Consider the following 19624-nt stretch of genomic DNA (forward strand, 5'->3'; position numbering starts at 1 on the left):
CATCCTCACACTTAAAAAAATTATTATTAACTTCTTTTATTGGGGCTCTTACAGCTCTTATCACAATCCATACATTCATCCATGTGGCAAGCACATTAATTTATACATATGCTTCCATCATCATTTTCAAAGCATTCTCCTTCTACGTGAGTCCTTGCTATCAGCTCCTCATATACATCCTCAAGCTTGTATTGAACACTTACCGGGCACTACGGTTTTTCTCTACATGCCGTTTTAAAAACCTCTCACCAAAAACCAGAGCCCAAGCCAAATCACGAAAATATAAATGTAAGAATATTCAAACAGTGAAAACAATTTATTCGCTTCTAACTATTGGTTTTGCTGTTTGGATTAAAATATGTTTCTTAGTTTTCATTTATAATAAGGTACAGACATAGCAACATTATCTTCCACAGAAACAAAATCACTTTGGAATCCTCACTAATTTTTAAGATATATGGAGAGCTGGTACCAAAGTTTGAGAAGCCCTGTTCTAGAGTACATATACAAAAGCAAAGTTGCTCAGTGTCTATATTTTAGTTTTACTAAATGTTGCTAGCTTATTCTTCAAAGAGACCGAAACTAAACTTTAAAAAATCTAAAAGTAAAAAATTTATTTTAAAAAATCTAGAAGTTAAAAAAATCTAGAAGTAACTGGGTAGGTTTCTTTCTTTCTTTCTTTCGTTTTTGAATCTCAAATTGTAATTAACCATGCAATTATTACTATCTTAGACCAGTAATGTAACAGTGATCTGATTTATAAAATACTGCTAAATATATTTTCTAAAAAACTGTAAGACATGCAGGGATTTATATGTATATTTAAACAGCTTTATTGGTATGTAATTCACATACCATATAATTAAGTAGTTCAACCATATTAAGAAGGGTTGGTGAATCGTCTCCACAGCAGTGTTAGGGCATTTTCTTTTTCTTGTGCTTATTGTGATTACTCCCTGTTCATATCCTCCCACCACCACCCCTGCCACAGCCCGAAGAAATCATTCATCCCGTCACTGTCTCTAAAGATTTACCCATCCTGGATGTAAAATACAGAAAAACATACAGAAAGCCCCACAAAACAAAAGACCAATAACAATAACCAAACCAAACCGAGAAAAACCTCAATGGAAAAGAATGCAGAAAATATTAGAAACTTCCCCATCCCCAGCCAGTCCGGGGGCCTTGGGGCTCGGCTCAAGGGGAGTTCCTCTGGGACATGGGGTACAGTGAATGGTGTGACCCTTGGCTGGGCATGCCTACACAGTAGGGGATGCTGGGCCCCTCTAGGGTTTCCCCTATGGGCTCCAATAAATTTCTCCCCTCTTGCTTAAAACAAAAACAGAAACAAACCCCCCCCCCCAGAAGCTGTTTAAAATGGATCCATAGGGAGCCCACAGGACAAAGCGTAGATTGAACCTAAGTGCACTTGGCAGCAGGCACCCTGCGGTGCACTCGCATGCAGCGCGCTGTTTATTTTTAATGTACCTCTGGACGGTTTTGTTGTCATGGAAATAACTTTGTAGAGAGGTGTATGGGGAAGTTTATTTTTATTTGGTGGGTCATGGCAGGTAGAAGTGTGTAACTTATGCAAATAAACTTGTTTTCTTTAACAGCAGGGGAATTTCATGGTGCTCAAAGTTTACCTCTCACTGTTTTTTTTTTTTTTTTGGTTAAAAGCTAAGGAAGGGAAGTGGAAAAAGAGGAGCTGATTCCAAGGGCTCAAGTAGAAAGAAAGTGTTTTGGAAATGATGATGGCAACATATGTACAAATGTGCGCGATACAATGGATGTATGGATTGTGATAAGAGCTGTAAGAGTCCCCAATAAAATGATTTATTAAAATTAAAAAAAGAAATAAGCAAAACAAAAAACCGAAGCCAAGTTTCATTAATTTCGAATTTGTAAAAAAATTCTGAGGCATCTAACGTGCAGGAAAAAATCATAGCCTTTTAATGCATAGCACTTTCTCAATGAGGGTTTAATTTAAGCATCATCATAGTACCATCACAAGAGCCAAAACGTGTCAACACCTAAATGCCCATCCGGGGAAAAAGGGAAAGATCAATTTCGCTACATGTACACAATAGAGTACTACTCAATTTAGGGCTGTTGTCATTTTAACTTGTAACTTTCTACTGTTTGTAGAATATTTACACTGTGCAAGTTCGGCTTTAGCTATTGTACATTTTGGCAGTGAGATGCGTGGATAAACATGACAGGCTGAGGTTGACAATTAAAAAGTCAAGATGCAGCAATGTTGGCGGCCGATTTCTTACGGTAATTTTTTCACATACTGATTTGGTGTTAGACAAATCAAGATTGATCTAAGTGAGATTTTATTCTGCTCTGGGTCAGGGTGGTGTCAAGGGGCATTGGATGATCTCTGTCATTCATTTGTATTCATAACCAGACTCATTGGTCAGGTGTGAATCTGTTTCATTCCACGGAGTTCCGTGTGGAGGACCTTTTCAAGGGCAAGATGAACCCAAAGGACGAGATGTAGCATTTTGAATTCCTGACTCAATGTTGAGAGCCACAGAATTCATTTTTGACTTAAATTTTGAGAACCACATTAACAAAGTATAACAAATCTTAATATGCAGGCACTGAGACATGATGTTGGCAATTGTCTTGTTTGAATCACAGAATGTGTAAGCCAGCATTTAGAAATAATTCCATGAGATCTTGGGAGAAGCTCTCACTCGAATGCATGCATTTACTGGATGATGTGTTGTAACTGAAAGCGTGGGTTTATTGAAGGGAGTACTCTGGAAAACAAGTCCGAAGGCCCTTAGCTAGTGTAAAAGGCCCTGGTCGAATGTCGAGCCCGGCCTTGTGTTCTACTAACAGCCGGCCTTCCATCACAGATTGGCTTTCTGGCGGCTCTTCTGCCACTGACTGGTCCCCTGTGGAGTACCCCCTCTTCCCAGCACTCCAGGCTTCAGGCTGTGCCCTGGTCTTCATTACAGCAGTGCGAACATCTTGCCTTTTACCGCCCCCCCACCCCCTCCAAGCCATTTCAATATCTCCAGTGTCTTCCATTGACAAGTCTTCCATTATCTCCAGTGTCTCCATGTGTCTCATCTGCCCTTCACCTTTCTTTGTGCTGGAGAGGTATGTGCAGTGGCGGGGGTGAGGGGTGAGGGTGGGGTGGGGTGGACACATGAATCCACCCTTTCTTCACTTGATGACGTCTTTAAAAGCATGAACTCTGTGTGGACAGTGACCTAATCATAAATAAGTAGGTTGAACACAGACTTTGTAATCCAAACTAGGACCTCTTGAAAGTACAACGTGGTGTTATTGACGATGATACCAACCACCCCGAGTAAAATCAAACTGTCCTGAGCAAACCGGAGCGTAGACTTGGAGCGAGTTAAACTACAGAGTAGCCCTAGCCGTAAGATGTCACCCTGACCCTCGAGGGTCCCGAAAATCTAGAAGATGATGCGGGTTGTGCACCTTGTGCAAGAGACCTTCTGAGGAAGGCTGTACCTGCTCTAGCCCAGAAAGACCTTTTAGAGGAATTGGGAGCTAGATGCTGAGGGGAGAATAGCAGTTTATCACCATGAAAGCCACCACAGTCTGACAAACGGACAGATGGCGGTCAGGACTGACGCGCTGCTCTGATGTTAGAAGTTCTGACACCAGTACTTTAAATCTACCAGGGTGTGGGAAACCGAAAACGGGAAGAGCGTGGACACTGATGCACCCTTTAGTCTCCTACAGCAAGAAGCCTGGCAGGCTGGGTTTCTGCGGTGGAGGCAGGCCTTCACCCTTGTGAGGTGGAGGTGAGTCCCCATCACATTCTCTTAATTAACATTGCTCCCCATACATCCTCCCATCAGAGTGCTACCTTAGAGTTACCTCTCACAAGCACACGGCCGGTTGCTATGGAGCCGGAAGCTTTATCTAAGGTAACCTGCTCTCACTCTCTAGGCTCTGCGGACAGCCACTCCGCTTACCTGCCCATGGCACTGGTGGGAGGTTACTCCGCCAATGTATCAGGGACCTTTAGGGTTAAAGGACAGCCCACTTTGTTACCTATGTGGTAACCTGTACTTAGGGGTCTAGCACGCCCCTAGAATATATATAAACCTTGGTTGGAAATATATTCTCTATCTCTCTGCACAGACCTGGCTCCTAAAATCATGGTTGTCTCAGAAGTGAGCCTTTCCATGCCTTATCTTGTGTGATGTCTCTTTAATTTTACCCCTCAATTACACAACCACCTCTTGGATCCATTCTTTTGTGGGAGCAGGTACCCCACCCAGGGCCACTCATAATGGATAGTTCCCAGTGGAACTTCCAGACCAAACAGGCTAGGGAGAAAGGTCTGGCAATCTGCTGCTGAACATCAGCTAGTGGCAACTCCAGGGATCACAGAGTACTGCTGGGGGCTTGGGCTCCCTTACTCTGGACTCCACACCTGGTAAAGCGGAGGTGCCCGCAAAGGCGAGGGAGACTGATGGGCACAATGGTCACGACACCAGTCTCAAACATGCCAACAGTCATGAAAACTGTACAGGAGTGGGCCATGCGTTGTTCTGTCTTATGGGGGGGTTGCCGTGAGTCAGAATGGACTTGCTGGCAATTAATGATATGGTGAAGGAAGGAGAGGAGAAGGAGGGAAAGGGTCTTCTCAGCAGAAGGAAGAGGCCATGCCAAACGTTAGCAGCATGAGCCGCCTTGATGCTGTGGGCAGCTGCAAATGGGTTGTGTCCATGGGCACAATGGAAGGTGGGAGGAGACCCATTGCTGGAGAGTCTGTTCTGACAAAGGAGAACGGCTCCATTGGGTTTCCAGTAGGGTCTGTAGTCTTTACAGAACAAGGCACTCTCATAGCATGCTGGGTTAAACACTGGGCTGCAGACTGCAAGGTCAGCTGTTTGAACCCATGAGCTGCTCTGCAGGAGAAAGATGAGACTGGGAACTCTGTGGAACACTCCTGCTCTGTCCTGTAGGGTCTCTGAGTCAGACCGACTGACCACAGTGGACGGTGGTGGAATCCTTGCCGAAATAGACTACCAGATCTTTCTCCCTTGGAATGGCTGGTGGGTTTGAACCACCCGAACCAAACACCTAACCACTGTGCTACCAGGGGGCTACTAAAACAAAGCAGGGCCTTGTACGCTGTGATACGGAGACGGGATTCCATCCTGCAAATTCCATCCATGGGAGGAATTTAAGCAGGGTCATGGCCTTATCAAGTGTATGGTTTGGGAAGTACACCCTGGTAGCAAGTGGAAGTAGATGGAAGGAGGGGAGCCTGTGAAAGACGCCTTTGTGGTAACACATCCAAATTACCTGGACTCAGAATAGACAAAAGAAATGGGTGCATCCGAAAAATCGACGACGGTTTCTGGAAGAAGCTGAATGTGTCCCGAGGAGGTGAGAAACAGCATCCACCATGGATGTGGATCCTGTGGAACTGGGCCCAAGCGCAGAACATTGCCCTTTCCACTGCCGTTGGCGGCTCTGGAGAGCACTCTCGGGAACAACCCCTTTCTTCATCGGGAGAGAGCCTAATCCTCTTTCTGTCATCTGAGAGAAATTCCTCTTTTCCTCAAAGTATAGGAGACCTCCCCTTTCCTCCCTTTCCATCTTGGGAAGTTGATTGAGTTGCATCCTCAGGCGTTCATTATGAATAAGGATGGAGTTCTTTCTCATGGTCAATGAACACTTGCACGTTGCTGTGATGCCGAACACCGTTCAACAGAGCTTCCAGATTAAGATGGACTAGGAGACCTACTTCCCCAAACAAGTCAATCAAAACTGCTTCCCCAAATTGCACTTCCCCAAATTACCACTCAATAGAGCTTCCAGGTTAAAACGGACTAGGAAATCTACTTTTCAAAACTAGCCAATGGGTCATAATAGAACACTGTCTGCTTGGAAACCCTTCATGGGGAGAGTGCAGGACTGGACAGTGGTTCAGTCTGCTGTACCCGGGTCACCAGGGGACAGGGTCCACTCCATGCAGTCAACAATGGTGTTTGCCTCAAATGGGAGTACAGGCAACCATTTTTCCCCCTAGTTTTTGAGTTAGCTAAAGTTTATTGTGCCAACCTGGACAATAAACACGTGGAGTTATTTGAAGAATGGAGAGATAAATGGCTCAGTGAGTCTTGACTTTCGAGTTCTGAGGTCTCTTGCTTTGTGATGGTCACACCAGGGTGCAGCTGCCTTAACCAGTTCCCTGCTTCTGCTGGCAAGGCTCACTTCCTGCAAGACATCCCCAGGGAGAAGCCACATGGACCTACCCCAATGTAGCCCTGGATGCTGGAGCAGCCATGTGGAGACCCCTGACAGCACTGAGATGCTTACACATTCACTGATTCGGCTTTCTTCCTGCAGTTGGCTTCACAGTGTGTGTTTTGTGAGATGGAGGAGGACTTTGTGGATTGGTGTCAGACTGATGGGCTAATGATGGACTTGTGGGCTTGGGCAGCACTGGGTTGGGATGTTTTCTTGATTTGAACTTACCCTTTATATAAAACTCTCTCTTATACATGAGTTTCTGTGGATTTGTTTCTCTAAAGTACCCAGACTAACACAGTTTTTATTTATTTATTTTTAAAGATCATCTTATTAGGGACTCTTACAGCTCTTATACCAATCCACACATCAATTATATCTACCATATTTGTTCATAGGTAGCCATCATTATTTTCTAAATATTTATTTTCTATTTGAGCCCTTGGTATCAGCTCCTCATTTTCCCTCCCTTCTCCTTCCCCCTTGTGATCCCTTGATAAATTATAAATTACTATTTTCTTTTTAAAAATATTTACATCTCTCATCACAATCCATACATTCCTCCAGTGTGTCAAGCACATTTGCACATATGCTGCCTTCATCATTTTCAAAACATTCTTTCCCACTTGAGTCCCTAATATCAACTCCCCATTTCTTCCCCCTCCTTCCCCAGCCTGACCTCCCTCACAAACCCTTGATAAGTTATAGATTATTATTTACAATAAATTATTATTTTCATGGGGGAGGGGGATGGGGAAGGGAGGGAAAGGGGAAAAAAGGAAAATGAGCTTAATCCAGGAACCCAAGTGAAAAGTGAATTTTGAGAATGACGAGGGCAACGAATATATAAGGGTGCTTTACTCAATCGATGTATGTATGGATTGTGATAAGAGTTGTATGACTCCCAATAACATAATTTATTAAATTAAAAAATTATTATTTTCATATCTTACTCCATCACTGTCTCCCCTCCCCCACGGTTTCTTCTCCTGTTCTCTCCCCATCTTCCCCTTCTGGTATCTCTCCTCCCATTTCTGTTCCTGAGGGGTTTATCTGACCTGGGCTTCATGTGTCCTGAGCGCTTATCTGTACCTGTGTACGTGCTTCGGTCTAGCCCGCAGTGAAAGGCAGGCTGGAGTCATGGTAGTGGGGGGTGAGGAAGCTTTGAGGAACCAGCTGAATATTGTGTTTCATCCACATGCAGATCTTTTTCCACTCTCTTTCCCAGCAGGTGGTAAGCAGGTGGGGTGGAGGTTCTAAGCAGACCCCAGTTTGCCTGTACTTAGGATGCTAAAAAGAGGTCTACTTTTACATTGAGCCCAAATGTGCAGGCTCTTTAGCCCGGCTACCTGGGTCCGAATCCCAGCTCTTTCAGTTACTCACTGTGTGACCACAGGTAAGTGATTTACATTCTTGGTGACTCAGCTTCATCCTCTGCAAAGTGGAACTAGGACTACTGATCTCAGAGGGTGCAGCCGGACATTCAATAGGACCCCTGCCCCCAGTCTGGCTGAGGCCTCAGGACAATAATGGCTAACTTCTCACACATTTCGAAATCACTTCCGAGCCCACTGGTCCCTCCACCGACAGATGGGTCAGTTGAACTCGCTCAAACCGGGGAGCAGCCACTCATGGGTTTTGTGGTTATCTTAACTATAGCTTGGTCGGTCGTTGGCCATACAGTGACTTAAGGAAGGGATGCTATTTTTGTTTCCAATTTGCATGATGTTTCCTGGCAGCCTCACAGTGGGGTGGAGGCCACCGAAGCAGGCTTTCAGAGGAAGTGGTCAAGAACTATGTTGGCAACCCTTCTCCGACCAACAACCCCCAGCTGCAAAAAAAAAAAAAAAAAAGCTTGGAGAGCAGGAGGAGTTAGTAGATGGGCAAGAGAATGTCTCTGGAGACAGCCACCCTCGGCGCTTTTCCTTCACCCCAAGGCTAGACCACTCTGATGGAGATCATTCAGGTGCACCGTCTGAAGGACAAGCCACTGGGAGCAGCGGGGAGTGGTGCAACAACTCAGCAGGTGGGCGTCTGGGCGGCTCTGCAACACCACGCCCAAGATTTAACATCATGTAGGCCATGCGTTAGTCCGGGCTGACTAGGGAGACAAATTCGTAGACACTCATATGTATATAGGAGAGAGCTTTATACCACAGAGCAATTGTATATTAAGGAAACATCCCAGCCCATTCCAGATCAAGTCCATAAGTCTGATATTAGCCCTTATGTCTGATCCTAGTCCGTAAATTCCTCTTTAGACTCACACAGTACATGCAATGATGCCGAATGCAGGAAGATCACAGAGCAGTGGGTGGAAAGTCTTGTGGATCCAGTGGCGGTGGAAGCATCTCAGCACTGGTATGGGTTTCCACATGGTTCCTCCAGCTCCAGGGCTCTGGTTCCATCAGCATAGCTCCTTGTGACTTGTCAACAAGAAGGTGAAGCAGAGAGAGTTTGTGTCCCGTTTCCAGGGAGGAAGACAGGAAGTTCCCACAATCCTTAGAAGGCCATGCCCACACAAAGTCATCATTGGCTATGACCTAATTCACAGGCTAGATTCCACCCCCTCACTCAAGTTGGCAGTAGATTCTAGAACTGCCACAGGCCATAAAGGAGACAGTGGCGGTTTGGTGGAGGAATTCTCGCTTTCAATACAGGGCACTTGTGTTTGGTTCTGGCTGATGCATCTCTATGCACAGCCACCACCCACCTGCCAGTGGAGACTTGTGTGTTGCTATGATGCTGAACAGGTTTCAGGGGGAGCTTGCAGACTCGGATGACTAGGAAGGAAGACCTGGTGGTCTGTTTCTGAGAATCAGCCGATGGCAACCTTACAGATCACCAGAACCTGATGCCTTTGTGCACGGAGCTGCCACTATTCTGTCATATAAATGAACACTTCCACATAGCCTATTCTTGGCCTCGCCCCAGAGTACCTTCTCCATTGCAGGCTTAGCTCCAGAGCTGGACTCCAAGGACCTGTTATCACCAAGGCGGTCATGGGACAGTCTAGGTGCAGCCCTTCCCAGGGAGCCCACAGCCAGCACAGGTACTCCAGGTGTGCCTTACTGACCCTCTCTCACCTTCCCTACCCTAGACGGTATAAAAACACTTAGGGGTCAGTGTGGACCAAACCTCGAACCGAGTAGCCACCCCAAACTCTCAGCACTGCACCTCCCTAAGTAACCTTCCCATAAATAAGAAAGCCCATGTCTCCCATAGTGACTCAGACGTTCTTTGGGCGCTCGGCACCCAGTCTTCGTGAAGGACGCTCTAGCTCCACAACTCCCAGCAGCTGACCACCACAGGTTGTGAAGTAGCTCGCATGCTATGGAGGCCAAGGCAATGTATGTGTGATTCTGCAGACGGATATGGCCCAAGAGAGATGGGCTCCAGGAGGTCTTCCATCCTGTTAAAGAGGGCGGAGAGGCAAAGTGTCCCCTACAGTACAGAGGTGGATTGTCAGACTCCCAGGGCTCGGAGGAAGCAGACAGAGGTGTGCATTTTTCTCACGATGAGAGAATGAAAGACAAGAGATGCCCAGATGTGGGGAATTCCAAAGAACCCACAGAATCATCCACGAGTCAAGAGTAAGCAGTAGTTACCTGACAATCCAGAAGATGCTGGTGCCAACTCAAGGTCATATTAATGGGGTTAGAATTGTTCTTCCCCTTCTCCTTCTTCACCCACCACTAGTGAGGGAGGGGAAGGAATGGAAGGTCAAGGTTAGAACTACAGAAGAAGCCAAACACTCGGTGTATAAGGGAGGAGCAGTTTTAACGTGAAGCTGGAAGGGCTGTACTGGCTGCTGAAAGGATTACCATGACATTCTGGTGAGGAGTTTGGGAGTGTCTAGAAGTGATCAAAAAACTTTTTACCCCAATGTTTGATTATGGACAATCAATCCAGGTGCTGTCTCATAGATTTCTTTATCTTGGATTTCAGAGACAGGAAAACATACAAAACCATTCCTAAAAAATTAAGAGGATTTCACATGGCATCTTAAAGCCTTATCTTGAAGAAAAAGCAGCCATCTAAATGAGGTGTCAGCTCAGTTTACACAGAAGAAGCACACTAGCCTGAGCGATCCAAGGATTTTAAATAATAAAATCCAGATCTGGAGGAGGGAACAGTATTAGAGCCTACAGTCTGAACACCTAGTGTACAGAAGGCCCATGTGGATTGAGTCTCTGGTGAATTCCCCATGATTGTGGACCAGGGATGGAAGCGGCATCGTTATCAGACATTGTATTGTAGGATGGGTTACTACAGCTATGGTTAGGTTAAAATGCAACATCTTGTCACTTGATTTCCCTTGTGATTCAATGTATATTTGTGCCAATTTTAAAATATTTTCTGCTTTCTTTTCAATTGAGGTTCTCTCTGCTTTATTCTGTTAATGTTTTTAAATTTTTGTATGTTTTTCAGGATATGAAGTCCAGGATAGGTAAATCTATAGAGACCGCAATTGGATTAATTGTTTCCTAGGGGCGTGACAGGGAAGGTTGATGGGTATTGGGGAGCTAACAGCAATGAGTACAAGGAAGAAGAAATCTCCTAACATTTATTGTGGTAATGATTACACAACTCTTTTGAATATGACTGAACTGTTGAAATGTATGAAATATGAATTATATGTAACTGAAACTGTTTTCCAAAAGTTACAAAGAAAGAAACCCCAAAGCAAAGCCGAAGACACTGCCCTCAAGTCAATTCTGACTCATAGGAGACCCTGTAGGACACGTAGAACTGTTCGCTCACATTTCTAAGGCTGTACGGGTCTCCCTGGGAGCAGACGGCTTCGTCTTTCTCCGGGGAGTGACTGGTGGTTTTGAACTGTTGATCTTGCAGTGAGCAGCCCAACACATAAGCCACTAGGCCACCAGCGTTCCAAAGAAAGAAAAGAATGGTGTAAATTAGTTAATTCATGCGCCAGTCGCTATACCAGGCACCAAGAAGATAAAGAAATCTTGATTCCCGAGGAGTTTATAGTCTAATAAGGGAGACATGAAGCTTCTCTATATTGCCTTGCATCGCACTATCACAGACTGTTTAAATGCAGCAGAGAGGTATGTCCAGCATGCTGTGAAAAAGGGTGAGGGCTCTAAGCCTTCCCTCCTGGGTTGCATGCAGATCAGAGAAAACCTCTTAGAAGAGATGTCACCTGAGTAGGTATAAATTATTTTGCTTACTACTTCAGATGCGGGGATGTAAGTCAAGGTTTGCGGTTCCCCAGATTCAGGGTTTAAGTCAATCTTCTAGCCCCACCAGGGAAGTCAGTGCTTAGAAAACAAGCCACAACGACCATGCCTCCACCTGATGTCATAGTCAGTGTCTCCGTTCATAATAGGCGTTTCTCGGTTTGCTTTCAGAGATGGGACAAATGCAGACACGGAAAGGTAAGTAAATTTCAAATGTCTCCAGGAAGGCAACCAGACTCTACCTCAGTGGGTCTGGTTTGGGGAGTATGCTCTATTTTATTTTGTGAACACTGGATCCTGAATTCATCACTGTTCAGCTATTTCTTCTCATCTGCTTTCTCCAGGCAATCTGTAGTTGGACATCTTTTTGATGGCCACTCACCATCAATTAATTTCTTCCTCTCTGTGTATTTCTATTGGATAGTGCTCAGTTTAGTACACTGAGCACCTATAGACCTAGGAGCCCTGACAGCTCAGTGATTAAAGTCCTTGTCATCTAACCAAAAGGTCAGCAGTTCCAACCCACCAGCTGCTCTGTGGGCAAAGATATGATAGGTTGCTTCTGAATAGATGCACAGCCATGGAAACCCTGTGGGAGCCATTCTGCTCTGTCTTGTAGGGTTACTATAAATTGGAATGAAACTGACAGCAGTGGGGTTTATTTTTTTGGTTTGTATACCTACCCTGGAATCTACAGTGAGCATTTAAAAAAACTATTCTGAGTATATACAAGGGGTTATCCAAGAAGAACAGAAAAAAAAAAAACCCCGCCCCACTTGGGAGATCTTTCATAGTATGCATTTTCCCCATTAGGTGAGCATCGAGCAATTCACTCTGAATTAGTGCACCCACTGGCCTCACCTGAGAAGTTCTCTCTGGTCACAGTGAATTTTTTCATAAAAGCAGTTTTGCTCAAACCTCATTTTTTTGCGATGGCCCATTTAAAAGAACAGAGTATGACTGTGAAATTTTGTTTTCTGCTCAGGAAAAATGCCTCAGAAACTGGTGTGATGTTGAACACAGCTTACAAGGACAGCACTATGGGGAAAACTCAAGTGTAAGAGTGGTCTTCTCATTTTCAAAAAGGTGAAATATTGTTTGATGACAAACCTCATTCCGGATGTCTGTCAACTTCCTGAACAGACAAAACTGTTGACTCATGCTGCATTTGGAGTTCATTTCACCAGGTCAGATTGTTAATCAAGCTTTCTATTTAGAGGTTCTGAAAAGATTGCGTAATAGTATCTGACAAAAAAGGCCTGATTTGTGGTAGACTGGGGACTGGTTTTGCCACCATGACAATGCACCTGCTCACACAGCCATCTCAGTATGCCAGATTTTGGCAAAAAATAGCATGCTCCTCTTGCCCCACGCAACTTACTCACCTGATCTTGATATGTGCAACTTCTTTTTTTTTCACTTCCCAGTCATCTTCTTTATTGATGAATCCCTCTAGTTCCCAACTTAATTGAAATCCTCCTTTCTGCAAACATATTGTCTGTACCTCTTACTGTAAAGGTCACTCATTCTCTCCAGATCCTCAGCAGCATTCTGCTCTCCTCTCCCCTCCTCTTGTCTTCTCTCCTCTCCACTTCCAGGCCAACATGATTCTGTTCTCATGGCAAAATAAAAGTCCTCTTCCTGTCAGGCTCTGGCCATATGACTAAACCATCACTTGTCACCTTCGGTCTTTGTCATCTGCTAGCTCTCTCCATTGTTGTTCTCTAGAGCATATAGATACCCATGCCAGTCCTCTCCATGTGTCATCGAAGAGGCGTTCAGGGTTCATGAGAGGATGATCCATTCTTGGCCACCTCAACTTTCAAGTCCTTTCTTACCACTTCCTTGATCCCCAGTCCCAGGTCACTCATTAACGCAATATTTAGTAAGCATACACTTGCTGTTCTCAGCACTAGGGAGAGGCAGACAAAAACTTTTTGTGAAGGATCTTTAGTTTTAGAAATGAGAAACAGACAATTAAAAAACACATGAAAATTTAAGAAACTGAGAAATACTGTGTTAGTCTGGATACTTTAGAGAAACAAATCCACAGAAACTCGTGTATTAGAGAGAGTTTTATATAAAGGTTAAGTGCACATCAAGAAAACATCCCACCCAGTACTGCCCAAGCCCACAAGTCCAACATTAACCCATAAGTCCAACACCAATCCACAAAGTCCTCCTCCATCTCACAAAACACACGCAATGACGCAGACTGCAGGAGGAAAGCCAAATCAGTGAATGTGTAAACATCTCAGTGCTGGCAGGGGTCTCCACACAGCTGCTCCAGCACCCAGGGCTGCATCGGGGTAGGTCCAGGTGGCTTCTCCTTGGGGATGTCTTGCAGAAAGTGAGACTTGCAAGCTAAAGCAGGGAACTGGCTAAGACAGCTGCACCCAGCTCCAACCATCGCAGAGCAAGAGACCCAAGAACTAGAAGGGCAAGACTCACAGAGCCATTTATCTCTCCTCCCTTCAATTAACCCCACATGTGTTTATCAGTCAGTTTGGCACAATAAACTTTAACTCAAGTACTACAACGGGAATAAGTGGTCTGATAAGATAGCCATGTAGTGGGGTGGGGGTGGCGGGGAGGTGCTATGCAGGATGATCAGCGGGAAACTGACACTGTGTCGCAGAGGAGAACTGGTAGATGACATCTTAGTAATCTCGTGCTGCCCCACGAAACCCTGCAAATGGGTGGCTTTAACAAACAGAAACTAGTTTCCTCAGAAAGGAAAGAATCTGGTGTTAGCAAGAACCTGATAAAGAGGTCAGTGTCGCTGAAATACAGTCGGGGGAAAATGGTCCAAGACAAAGTTCCAGAAAACTCACTGCCCTCAAGTCGATGCCAACTCGTAGCACCGCTATAGCACGGGCAAGAGCTACCCCTGTGAGTTTCCGAAGCTGTAGCTCTTTACAGAAGGAGAAAGACCTATCTTTCTCCGTAGAGCAGCTGATGGCTTTGAACTGCTGGGCTTTCAGCTCACAGGCCAACACATAACCTCTGTGGCACCAGGGCTGTGCGACTTCTTTTTGTTTCCACGAATGAAGAGGGACATGAAAGGATCTGATGGATGTAGAAGAGGTGAAGAAAAAAACAAGGGAGGTGCTGTCAGCCATCCAAACAGATGTTTGAAAAATGTTTCCAAAAATGGAATCACAGATTTGCAAGATGTATTAAGTATAATGGAGGGTACTTTGAAGGTGATAAAGTTGTTTTGTAAAAAAAAAATTAAATCCATATTTTTTGGTGAAAAAAATCCATTTTTTGGGGGGGAAAATAAATCCAGTTTTATTTTTGTACCCCCTCATATATGTGTACAGTAGAGCCCCGGTACTTGACTGCATCAGCACTTGACATAACTGGATTTCAACATGAAAGGTGGAGAAAACTGCATTGGAGCTTGAACAAAACATCATCCAGTCTGACATGTGTGATTTTTTAAACAAAAGTAGTTCATGTTTCGGTCACTCGGTGTTAGTTGATGTTGTTAGTACAAGTTGTTTAAACCTTTTGAAGCTGTGTTCCAACAGTGTTGCTATAGCTTTCCTAGTTTTTGTGGCTTTTTGTACCATTTTTAGATAAAAACATGGGTCCTAAGAAAGAGTTTTCTGAAAAGAATCATCATGGTAAGGAACTGGTTAACCGTGTGATCAATGTTGTGCATAATAATTTAGTAAACCCTGTAAGAAAATGCCAACAGCAGACCATATTAGACAGATATATTTTTAGAGAAAGCCAACCAGATCCTAGTGAAAAAGCACAAAGAAGGGAAAAAACACTCCTGAGAGGCAACTACCAGTTGATTTGATGGAAGGGGATTCCCCTTCCCAACAATGCCTCTCTCTCCATCCCTCCTCTCCACATCTGTGGATCTCGACGCACCTTCTGGAACGGATTAGCGTTGAGGTCCGGGGTTCCACCCTAACAAATCAATTGTTATTTCCATGGTCCTCAGAGGTTCAATTCCATGAGGTTATAATGCTCATCACGATGCCTCCCAGTAACATTGTACTGTGTTAATGTCCCTCTGTTCCTTTCTTCATTTATCCATCTAGCTCATTTTGCACTTCAAGGTAAGTTACAGACATTCCTGTAACTCACTCCCAACTCACTCCCCTCGAGTCCATGTCGACTCATAATGGCCCTGTAGGAGGGAATAGAACAGCCTCTGCGGGTTTCTGAGGCTAACTCTTTACGGAGTAGAAAGCCCCGCCTTCCTCCTGAGGATTAGCTGGTAGTCTTGAACCATTGACCTCGCAGTTACCAGACCAATAGGTACCCATCGTGCCCACAGGGCCCCTAGGCATTAGTACACTTGCCCATAAATACTGCAGTGTATTATTAACTAGAATTCAATTGTAGGTTTTTTCTTTTGAGATAGAGTTTACATAGGCTGACAGACATAAATCTTTTATATTTTTTATTAAAAGATTATTTTATTGGGGTCTCTTATAGCTCTTATAACAATCCATATATCAATTGTATCAAGTATATTTGTAAATATGTTGCCATCATTGTTTTTGAAACATTTATTTTCTTTTTGAGCCCTTGATATCAGCCACTCTTTTTCTCCTCCCTCACCCTCTCCCCACCCGTGACCCCTTGATAAATGATAAATTACTATTATTTTCATATCTTATATAGACCACTGTCTCCCTTTCCCCACGTTTTCTGTTGTTTGGGGCCAGTTTGTTAGAACAAAGTGTTCTTGTGTTGAGGCAGGGCTTGAATAGAGGCCCATAGTCCATCCACTACCTCCATGTATTCCCATATAAATATATGTACATAGGCCAATACCTCTATTTTTATGAACTAACATATTTACATATGCACACACCTATGTTTATGCCTCTGTCCATAGCTTTGCTTCCTAGATCTTTCCCCACTTTCCTTCAGGCTAGGAGGATCAATTCCCAGAATTCCCTCAGAACCAATGGAGAGATGGTCATAAAGGTCAGCGGGCAGACCTGGAACTAGATATGCTTTTTTGGTTGTCGTTTTTTGCTAGTTATGATTATCTTTCTTTCTTTCTCTTTTTCTTTAATCTTTTGCTTTGTCTGCATTATTGTTGGTTTTGCCTACTTTTTTAAGATAGGCATGGGAAGCAAGCTGGAGGAGAAAGCAACAGGACCCAGGGTTCCGGAGGGACTTGGGGGAAGGAGGAAGTAGAGGAAGGGAGCACTGAACAAACAACGCCATAGACAGGGGAACAACTAGGGTATTAAAATCAACATTGAGGAGAACGTAGAGATCCTGGGGGTGCTGGAGCAACAGCAATCTAGCTGAGAGGAATTACTAAGAGGCAGAAGAAGGGCAAGCATGATGGCGGGGTAGGAGGAAGGTAAAAGGAAACATAAATCCTGACTGTATATTCACCGAGTTTTGACAAATGCACATATCTATGTAACCACACCTGGAGGGCTTTTTATTATCTGAGAGTGACCAGAAAAGCCAACGATACCCTTGCGAAGGAACTCAGTCCAAAGGTAATTCCCAGGCCTTTTCACGATTTATCGTACTCTCCTTAACAGCCAACATTAAATAACCAAATCAAGCAAAAAGAGTTTTCTGTGGCTAAAAAACTTTTTAAATATATATTGGGATTTATCTCTGTTGTATTTTTTCAATATTGGTAGCCTTCTTGTTTTTTCTATGTTTTTTGGTCTATGAAACCCAGGACGGCTGAATCTAGAACAAGACCCCTGGCAGGTCCAACAAGGGAGGTGCAGGGTCAGGAGGAACTAATATCAAGGAGTACAAGAAGGAAGAAAATGTTTTGAAATTGATTGTACAACACTGCTTCATGTGATTGAGCTATGAAAGGTTTGATGTCTGGATTAGGTCCTAATAAAATGGTTTGGAAGAAAAAAAAAAGAGCCGACTTAAAGAGTTGATTTTCCTACAGATTGCTTCAAAATTAGCCCATTATGAGTGTGGCGATAATGAGTCAAGTGCTACCACTCTAGCAGATCAGCTCCAAGGAATCCTAGACCTCCAATGGATCTGAGATTCTGCAGGGGTCCTTGATTGGTGCAAACTGTTTCTGCAGGGCTATTAATCAAGAGTTTGGAGGTTCAGTTCCACCCAGAGGTACCTTGGGAGAAATTCCTGCAAACGATTTCCAAAACAAATCAGCCATTGCCAAAACCCTGGGGACCGTCAGTTCTACTATGGCACACGTAGGTTTGCCATGAGTTAAAATCAACTCCATAGAAATGGTATTGCTACTGGCAAGATTCTGCAAAGTTAACTGGGACCTTGCGGACTCATATGGCACTGGCTTAGGGGGTATCCCTCTGCTTCTTCTGCATCTCATTAGCTTCAACAGATGACACTGGTGCTTTGCCGGCTAGGTTCTCAGGAGCAGTGATCTAGAAGGAAGAGCTTGAAATTGTTTGCACAGAACTCTCTCAAGGAGGAAGCAGTAATAGACGTGATGGAGGGGAGATGTGAAATGTCCTGAGCGCTCAACTTAACCATGCCATTAAAACAGCCCCATTCTCTCCTATTCCTCATGAATTTTCCTGGGGGAACTTTCCCCTGTAGTTCTTGACGTACACAGATGGTAAAATGACACCTCTATGGATAAGGCAGAAGGTAACGTCTAGCTGTAGTTGATGATTAGAGCGTAACCTGCCCTACACACACAGAAGGAAAAACAAACCAAGGTGAGAAAAAACAAACCCTCGAATCTCTGTGGTAAGTTTAGCCAATACCAAACAAAGAATTCAGTTGCCATGATTCAAACCTACTGCCACTCAGTGGATTCAGACTCAGTGCAACTTGATGGTGCAGAGAACTCTGAGGGTTAATAAGGCTTCATATCTTTTAGGGCCTGATAGTCTACCAGTGGACCTGCTGGTAGGTTTGAATGGCCGACCACGTGTTAACAGCCAACACTAACTATGCCGCAAGGGCTCCTGGGTCATTCACAGATTAAATGAAGTGGTGTTTATAACAGTGGTGGCCATAGACTAATAGATTCTCAATGAATGTTAACTGCCATTATGAAGAAAAAAAATTCAGAACTTGGGGTGTGTGTTGGTGGCGGAGCAGGGCGGTATGGGGAGGGTGGAGTTCAAAGACAAAAGACACTTCCTGCCCTTGAAGAATCTACAAGGTCTGAGGTGGAGACCACACACTAGAGCACCCCCTGTGGCCCCTGGATGCCCGGTGGTGGAGAGAACGGGGGCGGGGGGGGGCTTTCTGAGATGGGGTCTGTGAGACTCCACAAAATCAACCACAGACTTAAGATGATGTAGGTCATACAGGGGACGGCTGTGGCTCGGTGGTTGAATTCATGCTTTTCATGCAGGAGACGTGTTTGATTCCAGCCAATGCAACTTATGCTTCCTTCTAGGTTTAAAAGAATGTCTCCGGGCAATAGTTTCAGAATGTCCTCTGTTCTCTACTCTTCTAGTTTGTTTTAATTTAAAACAGTTTTTTAAAAAAGAATTTGAATTCTGCTTCATATTTGTCTCCCATTTTACCCAGAACAAATGATTGTGATCCTGGCCATCATAGTTAGCCGTGGTTGGGCACCATCTAGGTCTTCTGGTTTCAGGGTAGATGAGATTGTGGTCCTTGTAGATTTGCTTCTTCTCTGTGCTTTTGGTTACCTCACTGCTTTGCTGATGGTGAGTAGAACCCAGAGTTGTGCCTTAGGTGGTCACCCACAAACTTTTAAGACCCCAATGTGATTCACTTCACCAGGATACAGATCTTGATTTTTGTGAACTATGTTATGTCAATTGACTGAGCTGTTCCATGAGACTATAGGCCTTAGTCATCAAACCCAGAGACCAATGTTGAAAGTTGTTTGACTATATCTGAGGCGTGCTGTTTCTGGAAAGTGTGCAAGGCAGGAACTGAGCGGACTGCACGGTTGAACGCGAAAAACCACGTGGAAAGAACACTTGAATGAGAGCCCCAAACCCACACCATGAAATCCCAAGGAGCAAGAGAGAGGCGGTGCATGTTCACCTGCATGGGGGAGACATTCGCACCCTCCACCTGCCACGTACGCCATGAAGTCACTTCTGATGCATACAGACATAGGCATACATGACAAGGTAGGGCAAGGTAGAATTGGTCCTTGGGGCTCTGGAGACTGTAAATCTTTACAGGAGGGGACTGCATCATTTTCTCAGTGC

This window comes from Tenrec ecaudatus, chromosome 10, assembly GCF_050624435.1.
Source record: "Tenrec ecaudatus isolate mTenEca1 chromosome 10, mTenEca1.hap1, whole genome shotgun sequence".
In the NCBI taxonomy this organism is placed as follows: Eukaryota; Metazoa; Chordata; class Mammalia; order Afrosoricida; family Tenrecidae; genus Tenrec; species Tenrec ecaudatus.